Source organism: Bubalus bubalis, chromosome 11, assembly GCF_019923935.1.
Source record: "Bubalus bubalis isolate 160015118507 breed Murrah chromosome 11, NDDB_SH_1, whole genome shotgun sequence".
NCBI lineage: Eukaryota > Metazoa > Chordata > Mammalia > Artiodactyla > Bovidae > Bubalus > Bubalus bubalis.
Genome location: NC_059167.1, coordinates 36531248 through 36549143, shown reverse-complemented (window position 1 = coordinate 36549143; position 17896 = coordinate 36531248). Strand labels below are relative to the sequence as shown.

Sequence of the window (17896 nt, the reverse complement as noted above, 5' to 3'; positions counted from 1 at the left end):
GGCTAACAGGAGTTACTCCTAGGCGGTAGGACTGTATACTGGCTTATTGTCCTACTGTCTCTTTCTGCATTTTTCTTGGGAGTTAGGTAGTTTAATAATTCAGACCACAGGTGTGGAGGTAAACCAGCTATCTGATCTTGAGCAACTTATTTAAATTCTCGGAACCTTGGTTTCCATGCTGTAAAACAGAGGTAATGCCAGTCCCTTCTTCACTGGCTGGCTGAAAGGATTAAACAAAATGAACATCCAGAGTGAGTGCATATTACAGAACAGATACCCCAAGAATACATTATATCTACAAAAAGAAAGAAAATATGCCAAGTTACTGATGGTTGTTTTTGATGCGGGCATTGTTCCCCATCGTCTCTGCCATCCTAGCCCCTGTCACTACAAGGATCCCATCTTTACAACTATAGTTCTTCTTTCTGTATGACTGGCATGTTCCGGGTCCCTTGTTGAGGACAATGTTGGATTCTGCTTCGGAGACTAGTGGAATCATCCCCTAAATCAGGCATCCCCAACCTCCAGAATCTAATGCCTGATGATCTGAGGTGGAGCTTACATGATCATAATAGAAATAAAGTACATGATAAATGTATGTACTTGAATCACCCAGAAGCCATCCCTCCCACCCTGGTCCACAGAAAAAAATTGTCTTCCACAGAACTGGTCCTTGGTGCCAAAAATGTTAGAGGACATTTTTAAATGTCCTCTGATTTTTCTCTTCACAACTCTTCTGCGATAGTTTTGTCTCCAAGCAATGTCACTACTCCAAAGTGTATATGGGCGTGGGGCTGTAGTTTGGGATTCAGAGATTGGGATTGAGGAGAGAAGGGTGGTAAGTACTTCTTCCACACCCCATCTCCCCCATCCAAGTCCTGCCCAAGACTGAGTTTAATCATAAATATAAATATCATCATTGATCATGAAATAATCTGGCTCTTTTGAAAATACAGCCACAGAACTTGACTTGCTGACCTCTCACGACAATGCATTCCACAGATTTCATGATGGCTTTTCAGTCTTTAAAATATGGCTAAGTAAATAAATAACTTACCAGCCCCAAATTCCTACACACCCCATTTCTTCCAACATTTTGTGACGGTGACCTCTGGCAAAACTCAATGAGAAGACAGAGCGAACCAGTCATCCTCCTTTTCACATAAATATCAGGAACTCATCCCCAAAATGCATCCAGACAGCAGGCTGGAAAACACATCCGCTGCAGCTCTGGGGGGTCATTGCTGGTCCCCTCTCTTCAGGAAGCAAGAGTGTCCTAGAAGAAAATGGGAAAGGCTACCAGACCTATGATTTTGAGCCAGTTGTGGGCTAGAAATGCTATGTAAAATTTAAATAAATAACTCTACTTTCATGATACTCCACTTCAGACATTTTCAGTCACCTAAAAGGATGGGTCTCATTTCCTAATTCAACCAAAAAAGAAAACCGTTCCATTACTATGATACATTATCATCAAAAGTATTGTCAATAGCCTAACTCCTAACAGGGGTCTGTTTAACTGGAAAAGTTTCAAGCAAAGTCTCCATCCAAAAGTGAAGATTTGGGGACTTCCTTGGCTGTCCAGTGGTTAAGACTCAGTGGTTAAGTGCTTCCAGGGGGCAAGGGTTCTACCCCTGGTCAGGGAATTAAGATACCACATCGCATGTGGCACAGCCCACCCCCTAAAAAAGTGAAGGTTTTGCTGTAGTGGAGAACACCTCACTCCACCACATCTAAGCTGTGTGACTTTAGCTAAGTCTCCCACTCTCTTTGAACCTCAATTTCTCCCTCTTTGAAAGAAGGATAAAACTTTTGACTATTTTCATGGGAAACTACGCCAGGGTGAGGAGATGGTTAAGCACACACTAGAGTCAGACAGCCCAGGTCTAAAACCCTAGCTCTACCACTAATGCCTGCAGGTTTTGGGGAAGTTGTACAGCCTCTCTGCCTCAGTTTTCCAGCCATAAGGTAAGGTAGTCATATCTCCTTCCTCACAAGCTTGTAGTGATAACATGTGAGTTCATCTATGTAAAGCACTTAGAATACTGTCTGGCAGATGGTAAGCCAAATAAGCTATAGCTATCACTGTTACTATTATATATTAATAGGATTCAGCTCAGTTCAGTTCAGTTCAGTCGCCCAGTCGTGTCCGACTCTTTGAGATCCCATGGACTGCAGCACGCCAGGCTTCCTTATACATCACCAACTCCTGGAGCCTACTCAAACTCATGTCCATTGAGCCGATGATGCCATCCAACCATCTCATCCTCTGCCATCCCCTTCTCCTCCCACTTTCAATCTTTCCCAGCATCAGGGTCTTTTCCAGTGAGTCAGTTTTTTGCATCAGGTGGCCAAAGTATTAGAGTTTCAGCTTCAGCATCAGTCCTTCCAATGAATATTCAGGATTGATTTCCTTTAGGATGGATTGGTTGGATCTCCTTGCTGTCCAAGGGACTCTCAAGAGTCTTCTCCAACACCACAGTTCAAAAGCATCAATTCTTTGGTGCTCAGCTTTCTTTATAGTCCAACTCTGACATCCATACACAACTACTGGAAAAACCATAGCTTTGACTAGATGGACCTTTGTTAACAAAGTAATGTCTCTGCTCTTTAACATGCTGTCTAGGTTGGTCATAACTTTTTTTCTAAGGAGCAAGTGTCTTTTAATTTCATGGATATAGTCACAATCTGCAGTGATATTCAGTTCAGTTTAGTTCAGTCGGTCAGTCGTGTCCGACTCTTTGCGACCCCATGAATCGCAGCACACCAGGGCTCCCTGTCCATCACCAACTCCTGGAGTTCACTCAGACTCACGTCCATCGAGTCAGTGATGCCATCCAGCCATCTCATCCTCTGTCATCCCCTTCTCCTCCTGCCCCCAATCCCTCCCAGCATCAGAGTCTTTTCCAATGAGTCAACTTTTCACATGAGATGGCCAAAGTACTGGAGTTTCAGCTTTAGCATCATTCCTTCCAAAGAAATCCCAGGGCTGATCTCCTTCAGAATGGACTGGTTGGATCTCCTTCCAGTCCAAGGGACTCTCAAGAGTCTTCTCCAACACCACAGTTCAAAAGCATCAATTCTTTGGCACTCAGCTTTCTTCACAGTCCAACTCTCACATCCATACACGACCACTGGAAAAACCATAGCCTTGACTAGACGGACCTTTGTTGGCAAAGTAATGTCTCTGCTTTTCAATATGCTATCTAGGTTGGTGATAACTTTTCTTCCAAGGAGTAAGCATCTTTTAATTTCATGGCTGCAGTCACCATCTGCACTGATTTTGGAGCCCAAAAAAATAAAGTCTGACACTGTTTCCACTGTTTCCCCATCTATTTCCATGAAGTGATGGGACCGGATGCCATGCTCTTCATTTTCTGAATGTTGAGCTTTAAGCCAACTTTTTCACTCTCCACTTTCACTTTCATCAAGAGGCTTTTGAGTTCCTCTTCACTTTCTGCCATAATGGTGGTGTCATCTGAATATCTAAGGTTATTGATATTTCTCCCGGCAATCTTGATTCCAGCTTGTGTTTCTTCCAGCCCAGCGTTTCTCATGATGTACTCTGCATATAAGTTAAATAAGCAGGGTGACATTGGAGCCCCCCAAAATAAAGCCTGTCACTGTTTCCATTGTTTCCTCATCTATTTGCCATGAAGTGATGGGACCGGATGCCATGATCTTCGTTTTCTGAATGTTGAGTTTTAAGCCAACTTTTTCACTCTCCTCTTTCATTTTCATCAAGAGGCTCTTTAGTTCTTCGCTTTCTGCCATAAGGGTGGTGTCATCTGCATATCTGAGTTTATTGATATTTCTCCCAGCTTAAGAATCCTTATTATTACTATTATTAATATGTCAGCACTGTGTCTTCAAGAGATGTTTTAACAGAAAACAAGGGAAAAGGAACTAACACTTAGAATCACGTATTCTGTGAGCCATGCTCACAATAACCCTATAAGCTAGTTGTACCTTATTATCCATGTTCACATCTGAAACATTTTAGGCTCAATTAAATTAAGAAAATTATCCAAATCATAATACTGTTAGTAAAAGATAGGAATGATTTCTACATTGAACAAAGAAATTTAATGAGCACCTGCTAAATGGTGAGAGAACTGTTAAGGACAGGAAATACAAAGATAAGTGTGATCCAGTCCTAGATCCCCTAAGGGGCTTACGGAGACAGACAAGCATTGAGTTTGCTGTGTAGGTGGGAGAGAGATCAGAAAAGAGGACCTTGAAATGAGCCGGACAAGGATGGATGAGCAAGCAAGACAACCCACAGGCTGTTCTGAGACACAGAGTGGGGAGGCTGGCACGAGTGGGAGGGATGTTGGAGAAGAGTTGCTGAAGGGACGAAGACAGGTGCTGAATCTCACAGGTGGGTGGGACTTCGTCCCACAAAGGGGATCAGCAGGCGTAATTCAGGCAAAGGGGACCCCAAAGGTAAGGCACCAAAGAGAAAGACAGCCTGGTTCAAAATGGGGGCACTAAGCAGTCAGTGTTGCTGAACCCCATCTCTGATGTCCAATGTGTGGAGGAGATGGGGCTGGGAGCAAAGAGGAGGCCAGGCTCCATCCACCCAAGGATTTTACACAGGGCCTTGGTCAGACTTGCACTTTAAATCATGATGACTGTGTGGAGGGTGGGTTTGCAGTGCCTGAGAAGAAATAAGAAACCAGCTCAGAAGACTGCTACAATAATCCAGAGGAGGCACAGAGAGGGTCTGGACCTATTGGAGAGCAGGGGTCAAGGGGTCAATCAGCAACCCACAGAAGCTCAGCGTGAGGAGGAAGAGACAGACTTTCTAGCTTGGGAGACTAGGTGGGTGAAAGGCTAACCAACTGAACAAAAAGATACAGGAGGCAGAACAAGTCTGGAGAGAGATGCTTATAACGATGAGATTGAAAAAGGTTTTGGTACCCACAATTGAGCGGCAAAGACAGACATTTAAGCAAGTGCAGTGGATAGTGGAATTGTATACAAATACGACACAGGCATTTCCTGAGGGCAGCCCCACGGCCTGAATGGTGAGGAGAGAAGCCTCTATCAGAGGCTGAGGGAGCAACTGGCTTTATTTCCATGTTGTGAGAGTCCAAGAAAGGGCTAGAAGATTCTGCAGGTCTGCTTCCGCATAACAGCCCACCGGGCCATCGCAGTCAGAGTTCACTAGTGAGCAGAAGCCACGGGGAGTTAAGTGAGATAATGAGTTCTAATCAAGATAATAGAGAAGCACAGCCACAGTTTTAGGTAGGCATATGAGGGTGCCATGTCTTCCATGATTCAGTAACTCAGAAGAGTCTTAAAAGGTTCTTTGGATTTAGGCAGGCATACTGCAGAGAATCAAGGACTTCTATTTTGAAAACATGCTAGGCTAAAAATTTTGAAATCCATCAGCTATAAAAAAAATTTTTAAAGAATAAACATACATATACACACATACTAAACACATGCACATATATATAATATAATAAGGTATATTATCTATTACACTACACATATAGATAATAATCATGTATCATGTTAATTATAATATATAGAGGTTATGTAATCATGTAGACATACATTGAAAGTGAAAGTTGCTCAGTCCTGTCCAACTCTTTGCAACCCCATGGACCATACAGTACATGGAATTCTCCAGTCCAGAATACTGGAGTGGGTAGCCTTTCCCTTCTCCAGAGGATCTTCTCAGCCCAGGGATCAAACCCAGGTCTCCCACATTGCAGGCAGATTCTTTACCAGCTGAGCCACAAGGGAAGCCCAAGAATACTGGGGTGGGTAGCCTATCCCTTCTCCAGCAGATCTTCCCCACCCAGGAATTGAACCCGGGTCTCCTTCATTGCGGCAGATTCTTTACCAGCTGAGCTATCAGGGAAGCCCCATTTTAAAAAATAAAACTGAAATAATGGCAGACCTGCTAAGAAACTAAGACTGAGATGAGAGAGTTGAGTGAGTTCAAACACAGCCATTGTGAATGACAGGAAGCCAGGTTGCAGACCTATTTGCGCAGTGCTAGGACTCATAGGGAGAAGGAAATGGCACCCCACTCTAGTACTCTTTCCTGGAAAATCCCATGAATGGTAGAACCTGGTAGGCTGCAGTCCATGGGGTCGCCCAGAGTCAGACACGACTGAAGCGATTTAGCAGCAGCAGCAGGATTCATAGGGAAAAGGCAATGGCAACCCACTCCAGTACTCTTGCCTGGAAAATCCCATGGACGGAGGAGCCTGGTAGGCTGCAGTCCCTGGGGTAGCTAAGAGTTGGATATGACTGGGCGACTTCACTTTGACTTTCACTTTCATGCATTGGAGAAGGAAATGGCAACCCACTCCAGTGCTCTTGCCAGGAGAATCCCAGGGATGGGGGAGCCTGGTGAGCTGCCGTCTATGGGGTTGCACAGAGTTGGACACGACTGAAGCGACTTAGCAGCAGCAGCAGGATTCATAGGGGGTATTCCTTCAGGAAAATGGTGAAGCAAAGAGAGCCTTTCCAGCAATAGCAAGCACAAAAGAAAACTTGGCTCTGGATTGAGGTTAAAAAAAATAATAATAATTGTCCTCTGAGATTTCAAAACACCAAAATAGGCCACACACCAGGTTCCGAGTGAGAAATCACACTAGAACACTTACAAGAAAATGTCACTTAAATAGGAAATCTACCCAGAGAAACAAACCTTCAACCCAGATCCTGCAGCATCCTCTCAGAGATAATGCCAACAAATATGAATTCACACAAACTCACAGTCAAAAATTACAAAATCTACCAGGAGAGAAGCACCCATGAACAAGAAATAATAAACAATAGAACCAGACCTATAAGGTATTCAGAAAATGGCAATATCAGATTCTAAACAAAAGGTAAGTATGCTTAATATTTTTAAACAAATGGAGCTATGAATAAGGAGGAAGAGACTAAAACAAACCAAAAAAAAAAAAAAAATGACTTGAACAAATCTGAAAAAGAACTGAGAGTAACTTGTAGTCGTGGAAATAAAATAATTGTTATTTAAAACACAGTGAAACCACAGGGATACCATCAGCCAAATCCTGAATGTGGGAAATTCCACAGGACAAATGACCTGGTTCTTCAACAACTATTCTAGATGGCAAGGAGGAAAACAAAGGGAATGGCACTGTTATAGACTGAAGGAGGCATAAAAGACCCAGCCAAATGCAACATGAGGATACTGATCCAAGTAAACCAAATCTAAAATATTGTTAAGAAATTATATTTATAGAGAACTGTCTGAGGGACTACAAATATTTATGTTGACTGTGCTACAATGAGTTTTTGTCTTAGACTGAGGGACAGTATAAGAAACAGCCGTATACCTGCTCTCCACAGTTTTCACCGTACAATACCATCTGGGATAATATAGGGTAATGATATCATTACCCTACAGTGTGCTCTTAATGAAGACCTATGGCAGGATTCGCTTTCAAGTCTCCATAGAAAAACTGCTTTTCCTAAACTGATTCATTTTTATCTCAAGGATGCTACAGCTCCTGAAACCATGACCATTTTTTCTTTTTATTTTGGTCTTTAGGAAACTCAAAATCAAATATGTAGTCCACCTCAAGCAGCTGCACAGAACAATTTGGGATATATTCCTGTGTGCTGTTTTATCCCAAATTAGCTCTATTTGCCTTTCTTGGATTCCCTTAACCGTAGAGTTTATCCTTTGCATATTTTTTATAATCTACCTCAAGGTTTAAATAAAACTGTAAACCACCCCAAATTCTTGGTGTTTCCTTTAGGAGGTACCCAAACTTTATATAAGCTTTGTGGGCTGTATAATGTACATAACACGTAGACACTCAACAAAAGTGTTTTTGTTTCAATTAAGCTATAGTTCTTTAAAGGCACAAAACTATATCTTCTTCAACTTTATATCAACTATATACAACTCTACATGTGACTTGTAGAGTTAACTGATATGTTTTGGAGTGAAAGAACTAGAGCATCATTAAGATCTCACACAATAGTGTATTTCTCTAAGCTTTACTGAATGAATGAATCAAGCTATGTTTTTGGGAGCCAGTATTTGAATCTGTGCAGTGGATTTTCATAACCTGCTAAGATACAAGGTTCTGGAGACAGAAATAGATACTGATGGGTACTTCATAGGTTAATAATACGTTCCATTGTATGCACTGCAATCCTAAATAGATTAAAAATATAGCTCAGGTTAATATGGAAGATGCAAGTCATGGCAAATTCATGAGACTCCTCCTCTTTTAAATCTATTCTGTTTCTGAAATTTTGATCAGACTCATATACTGTTCATCCTAGACTATCATGTATGGTAACTTAGCATCTGACTCCATATGAAATTTCATAGATCCCATTTTCTGTTTGTGCTTAGTTCAGTTCAGTCATTCAGTTATGTCTGACTTTTTGCAACCCCATGGACTGCAGCATGCCAGACTTCCCTGTCCAGCACCAACTCCCAGAGCTTGCTCAAGCTCATGTTTATCGAGTCTGTGATGCCATCCAACCAGCTCTACTGTCCCCTTCTCCTTCTGCCCTCAATCTTTCCCAGCGTCAGGGTCTTTTCCAATGAGTCGGTTCTTCCCATCAGGTGGCCAAAGTATTAGAGCTTCAACTTCAGCATCAATCCTTCTAATAAATATTCAGGACTGATTTCCTTTAGGATTGACTGGTTTGAACTCCCTGCAGTCCAAGGGATTCTCAAGAGTCTTCTCCAACACCACAGTTCAAAAGCATCAATTCTTCGCTGCTCAACTTTCTTTATGGTCCAACTCTCACATCCATACATGACTACTGGAAAAACCATAGCTTTGACTAGATGGACCTTTGTCGGCAAAGTAATGTCTCTGCTTTTTAACATGTTGTCTAAGTTGGTCATAGCTTTTCTTCCAAGGAACAAGCGTCTTTTAATTTCATGGCTGCAGTCACCATCTGCAATGATTTTGGAGCTCAAGAAAATAAAGTCTGTCACTGTTTCCATTGTTTCTTCATCTATTTGCCATGAAGTGATGGGACCAGATGCCATGATCTTAGTTTTATGAATGTTGAGTTTTAAGCCAACTTTTTCACTCTCCTCTTTCACTTTCATCAAGAGGCTTTTGAGTTCCTCTTCGCTTTCTGCCATAAGGGTGGTGTCATCTGCATATCTGAGGTTATTGATATTTTTCCCAGCAATCTTGATTCCATCTTGTGCTTCCTCCAGCCCAGCGTTTCTCATGATGTACTCTGCATATCAGTTAAATAAGCAGGGTGACAATATACAGCCTTGACGTACTCCTTTTCCTATTTGGAACCAGTCTGTTGTTCCATGTCCAGTTCTAACTGTTGCTTCCTGACCTGCATATAGGTTTCTCAAGAGGCAGGTCAGGTGGTCTGGTATTCCCATCTCTTGAAGAATTTTCCACAGTTTGTTGTGATCCACATAGTCAAAGGCTTTAACGTAGTCAATGAAGCAGAAGTAGATGTTTTTCTGGAACTCTTTGCTTTTTCTATGATCCAGCAGATGTTGGCAATTTGATCTGTGGTTCCTCTGCATTTTCTAAAACCAGCTTGAACATCAGGAAGTGCTTGGTTCATGCACTGTTGCCACCTGGCTTGGAGAATTTTGAGCATTACTTTGCTAGCATGTGAGATGAGTGCAATTGTGTGGTAGTTTGAATATTCTTTAGCATTGCCTTTCTTTGGGATTGGAATGATAACTGATCTTTTCCAGTCCTGTGGCCACTGCTGAGTTTTCCCAATTTGCTGGCATAATGAGTGCAGCAGTTTAACAGCATCATCTTTTAGAATTTTAAATAGCTCAGCTGGAATTCCGTCCCCTCCACTGGCTTTGTTCATCGTGATGCTTCCTAAGGCCCACTTGACTTTGCACTCCAAGATGTCTGGCTCTAGGTGAGTGATCACACCATCATGATTATCTGGGTCATGAAGATCTTCTTTGTATAGTTCTTCTGTGTATCCTTGCCACCTCTTCTTAATATCTTCTGCTTCTATTAGGGCCATACTGTTTCTGTCCTTTATCGTGCCCATCTTTGCATGAACCGTTCCCTTGGTATCTCTAATTTTCTTGAAGAGATCTCTAGTCTTTCCCAATCTATTGTTTTCCTCTATTTTTTTGCATTAATCACTGAGGAAGGCTTTCTAATCTGTCCTTGCTACTCTTTGAAACTCTGCATTCAGATGGATATATCTTTTCTTTTCTCCTTCACCTTTCATTTCATAGCTCAAATAAGACTAGAATCTAAAAAGCAGAGATGCACATGATAAGGTAGGTACTGACAATATGAGTGTCAGTTCCTGGAGAACCAGAGCTACAGCAGAAACGAGAGATGGGCTGAGAAGGCATGATGCAGGGTACCAAAAGCAACTGCAATGTCTGTGTTTATTATATTTTTTTAAGAAGAAGGATTCCCATGTTAGAGGTGAGAAAATCAAGGCTCTGAGAAGTTTAGTTACCTGAGGTCTACAAACAGAAAGTGACTGAACCAGAATTTGAATTCAGAAGTAGATACTTATTCTAAAGCTTAGTCCATACCACCCTTCAATGAAGAGAAGTATTACCAAAAAAACAGAAACAATGTTTTTGAGAGTTTGGAGGAATGAGAACAACATAGGAAAGAAAATAAAAAACCGATAGGAAAGGAAAGTAATATTTATTGAGCAGCTACTATGAGTCAAGCACTTTTACATGCCTCATCTTATTTAAGTCATACAACTGCTTTGGTAGGACATTTTTTTATCCACAGACAAGAAGAGTCTCAGAAAAGTAGCATCAACTCACACAGCAAGTAAATAGATAGCTGGGAATCAAATCCATATCTTATGACCTTCAAGTCAGGGACTTCAAAGGCCATTCCTCAAACACAAAGTACCTTCATTCTCCTAGTCATATTGGATTCTGTTCATATTTATTTCACCAAATCTCAAGAACTAGTCCAGGAAGGGGTCAAGATTACACTACAGGCAATCAGAGTTGGCCTTTGCAGAAAAGCTAGGGTGACCAATCATCCTGGCTTCCCCAGGTCTGAAGCATTTCTCAGGATACAGGACTTTCAGTTACTGAGACAATTACAGACAGATAGTGATGGGCAAACTCAGTGACTCAACCAAAGAGGGATTCATCCACCACGTGGTGGTTTAATCACTAAGTCGTGTCCGACTCTTACAACCCCATGGACCGTAGCCCGCCAGGCTCCTCTGTCCATTGGACTCTCCAAGCAAGAATACTAGAGTGGGTTGCCATGCTCTCCTGCTCCAGGAGATGTTCCCAACCCAGGGATCAAACCTGCATCTCTTATGTCTCCTGCATTGGCAGGCAGGTTCTTTACCCCTAGCACCACCTGGGAAGCTCATCTCCATGTAGAGAAGTACACAAATCACAAATACACAGTTCATATTTTTTTTTAAAAAACTGAACACTCATGTAACCAGCACCTAGATCAAGAAACAAAATACATAATACCAATCCTTCACTACCTTTCCAGAGATAAACCATTATCTTGACTTTACAACTGCCTGTTTTTGAAATGCATACAAATGAAATCATTTGCTACGTATTCTTTTCTAACTGGCTTCTTTCCCTTAAAATGTTATCTTTGTGAAATGCCACTACATGGAGCATTGGTCTGTTCTTTCTCATTGCTGTGAAACCTAACTTTGAATGAATATACTACAACTCATTTTCCATTCTAATGTTAATGATCATTTGGGTAGTTTCTGCCTTGCGGTGCCTCTATGAACTTTCTTATACATGCCTTTTGGTGATAGTATGCATGCATTTCATTGGTAATATACACTTAGGGATAAAATCACAGGGTCATGTGATAGGCTTGCAAATGTTCAGTTTCAATAGATACTGCCAGTTGGTCTTCAAACCTTAGCCATTTCTGAAGAGAGGACAACTGATAATGGAAGTGCAGATTCAGAAGAAATTCTAAAATCCAGTGAGCACATTCCCTGGTTTCTGGCTAACTTGCACTCCCATTGATTCCAATGGGCACAAAGCTCTTAATAAAGAAGGCACATCCCCTTTTTTCTGTACACCCTTCACTAACCTTACTTGCTGAAAGCAGCAATGGAATGACCAGGGGTAGGGACTCTGACTTTCAACTTACAATCTCCCTAAATCTCCTGGCTCCGAGTTGGCCAAGAATGGCAGCAGTTTGGAACATGCTTCCCAAAGGCAAAAACCTGAGTTGGGCTATGGGTCACCTACTAGCAAGACATTTCGCTTCTATGAACCAGTTTCCTTATCTGTAAATTGGCAAAGGTCATATAAAGGCCGGAGAAGGCAATGGCAACCCACTCCAGTACTCTTGCCTGGAAAACCCCATGGATGGAGGAGCCTGGCAGGCTGCAGTCCATGGGGTCGCTAAGAGTCAGACACGACTGAGCATCTTCACTTTCACTTTTCACTTTCATGCATTGGAGAAGGAAATGTCAACCCACTCCAATGTTCTTGCCTGGAGAATCCCAGGGACGGGGGAACCTCGTGGGCTGCCATCTATAGGGTCGCACAGAGTTGGACACAACTTAAGCGACTTAGCAGCAGCAGCAAATAAAGGCACGTGTCCAAGACTTGTCACTAAGAAGATTTCTATTAGTTACCTAGTTTATAACAACTACCACAAACTGGATGGTTTAAAACAATCAAAATTTATTCTCTCACAGTTCTGAAGACCAGAAGTCAGAAATCAAGGTGTTGGGAAGAATTGGTTCCTTTTAGGATCTCTAAGGGAGAAACTGCCCCATGCCTCTCTCCTAGCTGCTGGCAACTCTCGGCATTGCACAGCTTGCAGCCAGTTAAACCCAGTCTCTCTCCACACTGTCCAGGCTGTCCACACAGCCTTTTCCCCTGCATGTTCCTGTGTCCACCCTAACCCTCATCTTACATGAATCACATCTGAAAAGACCCTATTCCCAAATAAGTTCATATTTTGGGGTTCTGGTGGACATGGATGTTAGGAGACACTATTCAACCCCAAGGGACATTCAACAAACAGTAACTATCAGTATCTACTATTTTATCATTTTACTGACTGATGGATGGATGGATGGACCACTCATTCAACAGCTCACCAAATAGTATTGAATATCTACTATGTGGCAGGCACAGTGATATATGCTGGCCATACAGTCCCTGCTCTCATGGAGATTACATGTTAAGGGACCAGGAGGGAGAGCAACAAATCTATAAATAATCATATAAGCTGTCAGTGACAACAAGAAGAAAAACAACAGTGTATCTAAAAATTCCGATTTTGTCCCCTCCAATCCTGTTTGCGACCTTCTGCTCTGGGACTTTGCTGTTGTTATCACATCAGCCCTTCACTGTGCTCTTTGCAAAGGAGGACGTGAATTTTCCCAGCTATAAATGAGAAAACCTTTTCTGGATAGCACTTTCCGTTACAGTGGACAAATTAATCATGATTATTCCATAAACTGGAGACTTGTATAACTGAGGAAATTGTTCCAAATGAAAGAATAGTATGTGGGGTAGGAAGTAAATCAGATTCCACAAGTGATAATAAGACAGAGCAAAATGAGGGCAGTCAGGTATTGGGCTGCATGAATCATTTACTATAAATCCAGATGTTTACAAAATGAAAAACAGGCCAAGTCCATGACCTCGTGAACTGATGGAAGGACTGGTTAAAATATGATGGGAGAATAAATATCATGGAATTTGTTTTTTTAAGTCATGAAAAGACCATTTACCTATTTATCACCTAAAAACATGTAGGAGATAAAAAAAATATTGAAATTTTTATTTTGATCTGCCATCAAACCACTTAAATTTTTTAGTAACCAAAGTTTCAATTATTATAAATCAGTAGCACAGCATGAGTGGCTTGTTATATCATTGTGGAGAGAAAAACACTTTGTTAAGCTTGTTTCCAAGGAAATGAAACGCTTTTCAGACATGTCATTAACACTCATAAAATTCCCCGGAGCCAAGTAGAGGGCAGATGTTATTTTTCAGAATGGTCACAGACCATCAATAGAAGGAAATCTTAGTTAATTGTTTGAGTATTTATTTGCTTATTTATATTTCAAGAAATCAATTTGAGAAAGGAGACAGAATGATCTGCATTATTAAAATACATATCAAACAGGATAAAAGGAACCTATAGTTTTTTAAAAAGTGACACGTACATGGAGAATACACATATTGCAAACATGGAGAATTCATCTATTACAAACAGAAGCAAAGCACCAATGGAGTGGCAACTGTCTGCTCTTGTACATTCATGAAGCAAAGTATTTTGAACCCCCAAGGCTCCTCTTGAGTTTGTACTACCCAGAATTCATTTACATACTGACCCAGAACATTGCTGATGCCCCAAGATTCCAGTTCTTTAACTGCCTCTTCTACACACTGCACTCCCATTCATTTATAAATCCCACATTTCTCTGTATTCTCCCTGAATTGTCCTGCTTCATGATTGGATGTTTGGACCACTATTCTCAGCCTCTTCTCATCACCACCATTTTCTGGGAAACAACATCCCCACCTACCGTGCATCACCACCTAGCACTTCTGTTCTCATGCTTCGCAGTGTATCCACCTGCCTCTAAGGTGCTTACCCTGCTTCTAGGCTTGCAAGAGTTTCCCCGACCTACTCAAGGTAGGGATCATCTTGAATGCATACAAGGCAGCAAAAGTCAGGTTTTCGTGGCTTTTTTGCTATAGTAGATAGGTCTATAAAAGAGCCTGTGGGGCCCTGAAAGACAATTCTTAATTCTGCAGTGTGTTCGTTCACAGAATCACTCAGAAAGTGTTTACTGAGCCATGCTTGGTGAGAAATTACCTCGACACACTGGTAGCCTCCAAGTATATGAACACGCAAGCTCTCCCTGGGGTCATGGAACAGAAAAGCTCTCAAACTATGTTTGAATCACAGGGTTCATTAAATGAATTTAAAGCACATAGTGAGAAGCAAGGGTGAAAAGATATGGTGTAAATTATCACACTTAGTCTAGAATACAAGCAGGTGGAAGAAACCACGCAACTGGAATTCTGGGTTTAGCTTTCCCCAGGGATGCTATTGTTGCAAAGACTAGAGTTAGGGATGGGCAAGGGGACACAACAGATGAAGGTGCCTGGGGTTAAGGGTACATACTGGCTCTATCACAGCAATTCTGTCTGTCTATGGCTGTAGTTTGGCAATTAGCCTATTGAGCTGCCAGATTATATTATACTTCTTGATATAGGAAACGTGGGTCAAATGGGGTATGTCTGTGGATATCTAAATTAAGACTTCATAAATATTCAGTACTTTATGTGTATTTAGTGTATATGAGTACCTAGTAGCTACTGGGTCCTTCCAGCCTTTTCTATGTTTCACACATATGCTCTGATTAACTTTATTTGTCAAACAGGTTAAGTGTGAAAAGAACTCCATGCCTAACACATATTAATAAGTTTGATGCATTTCATTTGTTTTCTTCTACAGCAAAACTGAACATAAACAACGTGGCAAAATGTACATTAGGAGCAGCTACTGCATCCCAAGGTCTGGCAGCAGGAAGAAGATGCACTGAGCAGAAAGTAAAGACAAAGAGTGAGCTCGTGGGGATGTGGGCAGCAAAGGCACAAAGGCAGCCTGTAGGGGTTGCTGTGTGAAGTAAGACTTTAAAGTGACTGGGACCTGTCTGGGAAGCAGAGGGTTTGGGCCTTCCAGGCAGAAAAATGACTGAGCAAAAAAACCACTGAAGAGTGATCCCTCTGGCTGCCTGCAGAAAACGAGAGCATCACATGCTAAGCACAGAACTAATACATGCAAGACAGGGCTGGAGAGATGGGCAGGCCAGGAGGTGTTTGCTCTCTATCAAGGTGGAGCTGGCCGGCCTCACGGAGGAGGTAAGCAGCCTCCAGACGAGGGGACCCCAGCCTGGGCTGCGTGGTGGAGGCTCCAGGCATCACAGCTCAGGTGGCGTGGGTAGTAAAAAATCTAACACCTCACAGGTCAGGTGAGTAGGAGGTCAGTGACGTTAGGGGAGGTGGAGGGGCCCTACTCAGCGGAGGCCCACTTCACCTCCACCTCTCTGCCACGACCGAGCGCTGTGGGCTTTGTTAGAACTGTCTCAAAGTAAATGAAGCGGGTTTCACCTCTTTGCCTTCCAGCAGCTGAGAGGTGATCTCACCCAGCGGTGGACAGCGTTCAACACTATGTCATCCCACATTACGATTCCTGTTTGGTTTCTTGGGGAACAGGGGGCAGACTCAGAGCTCAGTTTTGACTTCACAAAGGGGCCCCTTTGCTCCACTCATTATGAATAAATGAGCACTCTTTCTGGGCCCCCTTTCAACCAGAGCTGATGCGGTTGTATTTATATTTGTGATAAAAGGGTAAACATACTCCAATTTCTTTAAATATCCACTGATAGATTCATAAGGAACTAGTCTAACTCCTAATTCCCAACCTATAACTGGAAGCAGAGGGAAAGCTGTAGAAAAGAAAGAAAATAAATATCTGTGAATTATAAACTGTTTGCTTCCTAATTCTTCAAGCCAGCTTCAAGTACAATGGGCTGCTCCATTCTCTTGTTCATTCACTCAACAAACTTTCTGTGAGCCCTTGATGTGTAAGCAGCACATATATTTCATACAGGGATTTGCCATCAGGCCAGGAAATGTTTATATGACATGGTTTAAGTTAATTAAATCAGAGGCAGGGTTTTTCCCCCCCCTAAATTAATAAAGCTTAAGCTTCTAGACCCTTCCCTTGAATAGATACTTTCCAAGACCCTGGGAGGGAACTTAGCAAAGAGTTTACATAGTTGTGTGTTTTATGAAATGTGCAAATGTGTGATATTTTAACTGCCACTGGCTAAGCCCCATTATATATTTCCATTTTTGTTTTTTCCTTCAGCCACAGTTCCCCTCAAGTTGGGTGGCTTTGGATTGGCTACAGGTATTTTGGGGTTCTGGCTAAGAAGTTAATTTCAGGGTACATTTGTGTTTAGCAGGACGTATATAAGTGGATCATAGTCATTCACCATGCATAGTTAAGTCACCACTAACCATCCCTGTATAGAACCTAATCCTAGGAATGCCCTTCCACCCACTGAGCTGATTTGCCCTGCATCAGGACAACAGTGTAGTGTTAAAGGTCATATCACCATCTGATGTGTCCTCTTGAACCCCATACCCAAGTATGTGGGTCACAGGAGAAACAGGTTTGATGTGGAAGGACCATAAATTAGCCTGGCTTGTCCATTCATCAGATGTGTAAAACTGAGTCCTTTGGTTGGGGACCCCAGTGTTTTGGTTGAGGAGGAGATACAAAAAGGCCCAGAGAATGAATCCCTAGCCAGGTATGCCAGGCCTACCCTGGGAGTGCTAGAAAGCCAGGGGCAATGTGGACCTAAGTGAAAGGAAGGAAGGAAGCATTGAATGCAGACAGACAGGAAAAGAATGGCTTTGTCACCTGGGAGAATTGTATGCTTTTGCTAAACTAGGTGACACTATGTAGCCCTATGACACTATGTAGGTATGTAGGGTTCTCTTTGGTCCTAAGACAGATTCATGACACAAAATTATGCCCAGTAGTTGAAGCCACATGTATACAGAATAATACTCCAGACTGTCAGAACTTACCTTGGTCATCATTTGTATCTGTAGCTTTGACTTATTTATACAAGTCTTTGAGCTTCCCTTGTGGCTCAGCTGGTAAAGAATCTGCCTGCAATGCGAGAGACCTGGGTTTGATCCCTGGGTTAGGAAGATCCCCTGGAGAAGGGAAAGACTACCCACTCCAGTATTCTAGCCTAGAGAATTTCATGGACTGTATAGTCCATGGTGTCACAAAGAGTCAGACATGACTGAGTGACTTTCACTTTCATACAAGTCTTTGGGGTGTTATTTGCTTCGCTCTGAAACCAGAAAAAAAGTCTCTGGCCT

General features: G+C 42.1%; 1 long non-coding RNA gene across 2 annotated transcripts in view; it reads right to left on the bottom strand.

Moving 5' to 3' along the window:
• The window catches only part of LOC123328025, a 57488-nt gene that overhangs the window by 15126 nt on the left and 24466 nt on the right, over window positions 1–17896 (bottom strand). The window contains exon 5 of one of the 2 annotated variants that reach the window (XR_006542733.1): window positions 1058–1276. This is a non-coding gene — a long non-coding RNA (uncharacterized LOC123328025). Of the gene's footprint in view, window positions 1–1057; window positions 1277–2929; window positions 2990–17896 lie in introns of those variants that run through there. The other variant, XR_006542734.1, reaches the window with a different exon arrangement.